Consider the following 5,925-nt stretch of genomic DNA (forward strand, 5'->3'; position numbering starts at 1 on the left):
GTGCAACTGACATACACGCTGGGCATACAATTCTGTAGCTGGCCCTTTTCACCGAGTTTTAGCATAAATATCTCTCCACATTCGGTAAATGTTCATTTACATCCTTTGTAACACAAAATATTCCTTATTATAGCCGAACCTTACTGATTTATACAGCCTCTTATTAACGTGCAGCTGGGTTGCCTGTGATTTTTGCCTGTAGTGCTTGCCTAGCTGCGTTAGTGAAACTTGCAGCTTCCTTAAAATTCTAGTCTTTGAATTTTAGAAAAAAGACAGCATTAGATAATGTAAAGAGCTAGCCTGCTTCCCGCTGACGTCCAGCCGAGGCAGCTCGGCGCTGCACTACCGCCCCCTTGTGGTCCCAGGCGGTGTAAAGCTTTGCGGAGTTAGTGCTTCCCAGCTCCGGCTGGTTTACCTCCAGGGCAGTGACGTCCAAGAGAAATGTCATGTGAGCGACATCTGTAATTTAAATGATCTGGTAGCTACACTACAAAGTAAAACAGGTGAAGTTATTTTTAATAACGTGTTTTATTGATCTAATAATATGTCCAGAATATTACCATGTCAAAATGTAACCAATTTAAACAATACCGTTGAGATATTTTACATCCCCTCCACATACGCACACCATCCTAGTCTTCAAACCCCAGTTCCTGTTTTGCACTGACAGCACATTTCAGTTCAGACTCGCGGCATGTCAAGGGCTCGACAGCCACCTGGGCTAGCGGCTGCCAGGCTGGCCAAAGAACTCCAGGGCGTCTCCGATGATCTCAAAGTCCGATCAATGACAAAAGGATTCCTGGAAGAGCTGATGGGCCTCTGAAGGGGAAAGGGAGCATCCGGAGGGGATGACCAGCGGCCCAACCATCCTTGCCACACCGGAGAGGGAGGGAAGCTACTCCCCCCCACCCCCATTCCCTTTCTCTGCCCAGTTTTGCTGTCTTGCCCCAGGGTGGTGGTGACGGAGGGAGCTGTGTGGCTTATCTAAATGGGGGAAGTGCCAGGGGTGGGGCTGATGGTTGGAGGAGGTGCCTGAGCCCTAAGTGTTTTCCACTGTCTTCTGCTTGTGGAGTATTCGATGCCTCTCCAGGCTCAGTTTTGAGTGCTGATAACCATTTCCGGGGTGACGGGGAAAGTCCCCTGCCTCCCGGTTAGAGTGCTCCCCTCACTGCATTGTTACTGACGTGTGTACTTTTCAAAGGGAGGAGAGTGTTCCCTGTTTCCTCACTTGCCCATTGCAGAGCTCAGCAGGAATCCGCCTGGATCCACTGAAGGATCTCGGTGGGTCTTTTGGGAATGGTCTCTGTGTAAGCTAAAGAACCTTTAATCCCAAACTCCAACCACTTTTATCGTCTTCTTTCTCCCCTTCTGCAAAACACAAGCTCTTGGAAAGTGGCCATCCCAGGAGGGCCTAGCAGGGGATGCCCGCCAAGGCCACGGAAAACCCCGCCCTGGCCAGAGGGTGCCAGGTGCCTGAGCTGGCGAGGCTCGCAGAGGAGGCCCTGCACTAGGTGGTGGCCTCCAAGTCAGATGGAGCTGCAGTCGTGTCCTGGCTTCACCACTGCCTACCTGTGTGACCGCTGAGCCTCCAGGACTCATCTGGGACATGGGGGTACTGTCACCTGCCTCATCAGGTTGTGGGGAGTTTCTGTAAGAGGGGCTGGTGCATTGTGGGAGTCAGTAAATGAGCTTTGCTAAACGAGAAGACTCAGGTTGTTTCCTCAATTTGCTTACAGTCCAGTGAGGACACGGGAGAGAATTGCCGATGGCTCCACAAAGGCGGGAGCCCAGGGAGGGCCAGGGTCCTCCAGCGGGCTGGTGTTCGTGGGAGACGAGACCTCAGGGATGGCCTTGCGTGGCTGCTCCAGAGCGCCGTGTGTCTGAGATGATCACGTAGCTTTTATTACACGTTTTGATGCTATTAAAAGTTACAAAATACAGTGAGAAAAGTCACCTGAAATCCCAGCCAGAGCTCCAATGACGTGAATGTGAATGAGCTAAGTAGAATGGGGTAGGATTTAGGGAAGGTGGGGGTGGGGAAGACACTTCGGGAGTTTCACGGGAGTCTGGCCACCCTGAGCACGCCACTCCCTGGGAGCCGCCCGGTAGGGCCCCGGGAGCTGAGTCCTAGGTCCAAGCCTGACTCCTCACGACAATAGCAGTGGTGCTGTTAGCCATTCCGTAGTTGGAGGGACAGCCAGTGCCCAGGACTCACAGTCCTCTTAGTTTTCACAACGTTTTTGAAGTAGGTGCTATCACGGCCCCTGTTTGCAGCTTAAAAAGCCCTGAGGCTCAGAAGAACAAGCTTGCTCAAGACCACCCTGCTGGCAAGTGGTGCAGCCTCCCCAGGACCTCCCCTACCCCCCGCCCACCCCCTGCCCCCAACTGCCTCAGCTCCTCTCACTCCATCGGCAACCCAGCCCTGCAGAGAAATGGGAACGCTTGGAGGCCCAGTCCTAATCCCTTGTTCTCTTAAAGAATTTATTTTAAAATTTATTGATTTGAGAGAGAAAGAGGAAGGAGAGCGAGGGAAAAAATGAGAGAGACAGACAGAAAAAGAAAGATATTGATATGTTGTTCCAGTTATTTATGCATTCACTGGTTGCTTCTTGTATGTGCCCTGACTGGGGATTGAACCCACAACCTTGGTGTTTTGGGACAAGGCTCTAACCAACTGAACTACCCGGCCAGGGTCTAGACCTCTTATCCTCTAGAGAAGAAACCTGAGGCTCGGAGAAGGGAAGTGGCTAAGTTATTTATTTATTTTAAAAAATAGTTAAAAAATTTATTTTTAGAGAGGGGGAGGGAGGGAGGGAGAGAGGGAGAGAAACATCGATGGTTGCCCCTCCTACTTGGGGAAGTGGCTAGTTTAAGAACTTCAGGCGAGGATTCTCAGTCTTCTCGTGCATGCCCTAACTGGACTGTGCTGCCGGAGGCTGTGGTAGAGCTTTAGTCAAACCAGAGATGGGGGCACTCATTGTTAGGGGCTGAACTGCGTCTCCCTCAAGTTCACGTGTTGAAGTCCTAGCCCCCCATACTTCAGAATGGCACCTGATTTGGAAATAAGGTCTCTGTGGAGGTAATCAAATTACAATGAGTTCATCAGGGTAGGCCTTGATCCAATGTGACGGGTGTCCTTATAAAAAGGGGGAGTTTGGGCACAGAGGAAGAAGCAGTGTGACGAGACGGAGGGAGAAGCCAGCCATCTACAGGCCAGGGAGAGAGGCCCAGGGCAGCTCCTTCCCTTGCAGCCACGGACGGAAGCCACCCACCAACACCCTGATTTTGGACAGCTAGCCCCCAGAACTGAAAGGCAATAAATACGTATCTGTTGTTCAAGCCGCTCCATTTGTGGTGTGTTGTTACGGCAGCCCTGGGACGCTAATATACACGAACATCAATACACTCTACCAGTCAGAGCGCCGCTGTGAAATCACCAGCCTTGGGCAGCCCTTCTGTAATAGAAAAGCTGGTTGGGAGAGGCACCCTCCCAAAGGCAAGAGGGTAGAGCAGACAATCTTCCCAGCTCGCTCCCAACCTTGATTCTTGGCTAAGACCTTTTTCTGACATTGGCCAACAGGGGCGGCACGCCCCATTCGACTGTGACCTCGAGTCTGGTTTATACCCCCGAGCCCGGCCCGTGGAAGGCGCTCGCTACGTGTGTGTGGAGGGAATGGGGGGGAGGACACACTCCTGGCCGCTCTGATCCCAGCCTCTCTAAGCAATGAGCCGGGCGGTCAGTAGGTGGCAGCTGGCGTTGGCCCCTGGGCTGGAGTTGACAGCCGAGCTCCAGGTCTGGGAGACACCAGCAAAACAGATTTGAGGGGACTCGGCGTTGGAGGAAGGAGTTCCAGGGCAGGAAGCTATTTTTCTGCTGCCTTATTCGTTTTGCCGTTGAGGAAAAACGCCGTGCAGACTTCCACGTCTAAGCCTTCATCAGCCGCCCTGTTAATGCAGCTGTGACAAATCGCGAGGAAGCTCTTATGAATAAAAAAAAGATTAACCCAGTCTAAAAAAATGGTAGAGCCGAGAAAAGAAAATTTAGTGGAGCTGCGAAAATACCTTATTCTTAATTTAGCTGTCTGCATGACACATCAAATCGGCCTCAATGCTAAGATTTATTGGCCTGGGAATTATGCAAATCAAATAAGCGCCTGAGAATGAATGGAGAAGGATCACCCGTGTTAGCACTTGTTGGCGGTGCAGACCCGCGCACGGGTGCTTGTGGGTCAGGGCGGACTTGCAGTGTCTACCCTGCGCCGCCGCCCATCCCCCCCGCCCGGCTGGGTGTCAGAGAGCGCAGGGCTGGCAGGGCGACAGCACGTTCCATTGTCAGCGACCTCTGCCACTGTCCTGAGCAAATCCTTCTCCGACAGTGAAACGTCGTTGGGTTATTTCAGCACCTGTGAGCGCAGGAGGGTGTCCCTGGTCCGTCCTTCAGAAGACAGCATTGAGAAGACACGATGGCCACTGGGTTGTGCCCATCCCACCACCCGGGGCACAGCGACCAGCTTCTGTCTGTCTTAGAATCCAGGTTTAGCTTCAGGAGCTCGTATACTCTCACAACATTGAATTATTGAATTACCCTTTTTAAAGACCTTGGGCAAGTCCTCTCATATCGCGAGAACTCAGTTTTTCCCACTGTGAATGAGGGTAAAAAAGTACCTACCTCACGGAGGTGCGAGGATTCCGCGCCTCGGTGCGCATGAAGCCCACGGCGCCACCCCGCAACGGTTGCCCTGAACAACAGCTGTTGCTGCTCTCTGCTCTTGGGCCTGGAGAAACGGCGGCCCAGGCAAACCTGCCCAAGATGGTCATTGATGGTCCTTCGTTGCAAGGAACAGAAGCTGGCTTTGGTGTATGGAGGGAAAGGAAGTTTTATTTTATTTTTTTAAGATTTTATTTGTTTTTAGAGAGAGGGCAAGGAAGGGAGAAAGAGAGGGAGAGAAACACCGGTGCATGAGAGAAACACTGGGGCCCTGGCCTGAAACCCAGGCATGTGCCCTGACTGGGAATCAAACCTGCGACCTTTTGGTTCACAGGCCGGCACTCAGTCCACTGAGCCACACCAACCAGGGCAAAAAGGGATTTTAAAATGGCATTGGGGAGTTTGTGGTCACTGTTGCAGGGAGGGGTCTGGAGAACTCAGTCTAAACTTCCAGACACAAAGCTCTAACCGCACCCTCCATCTCCCCACCAGGAAAACACCCCCTCCCTTCCCGCTTAACTGCACCCACAGCAGTTCGCAACACCCACGTCACTATGACAGAGGAACTTCGTCCTACAGCCCCTGGGCCCCTGCTCAGCCGATGCCTTTGCCAGCGAGTGGAGTTTTCCCAGAGCCCCTGCCTGGCAGGCTGTGTAGGTGCAAGTCAGCGGCGGGCCTGGGTCACGTGCCGGTTTCAGTGGCAAAGGAAGCCGAGCACGAAACGGCCTGTTTTCTGTATTTGTTTTGAAAGTGCCCCGGACACGGCAAAGGCATTCACATGGGGGCATGGCCAATGTCTCCTTCACAGGGCTTCTGGCTCTGCCCGAGGAGACACTCTCGGGGTGGGGGGCAGCCCCTTGCACGGCTCGGAGGGCCCCTGGGCACGCTCCGCTCTCTGGCGAGGCGGGGAGCAGAGCTTTCTGCCGGGGCCGGGTCGGTGAGGCCTTCAAGAGCGGCGGTCGTTTTGCTCCGTGCTGAACAGATAAAGGGCGTAACCTGCACCTCAGAGTGTGCTGTCCGCCAGCCTCGCGCTGTGGCCTCGCTTGGCTCTGTGGTCCCGTCGCCCTCTTGCTCTCACTGCTAGTTCGCCACAGTCTACGCTGGGGGCCATGGTCCGTGGGGCAGAACCCCCTCAGTCAAGGGCCTTGCGTTCTATGTGGCAAATCAGCTAGAGATGGTGGAAAAAACCCAAGGTCTATTTTGGATTAGAGAAACTT

Source organism: Phyllostomus discolor, chromosome 14 (assembly GCF_004126475.2).
Source record: "Phyllostomus discolor isolate MPI-MPIP mPhyDis1 chromosome 14, mPhyDis1.pri.v3, whole genome shotgun sequence".
Lineage (NCBI taxonomy): Eukaryota > Metazoa > Chordata > Mammalia > Chiroptera > Phyllostomidae > Phyllostomus > Phyllostomus discolor.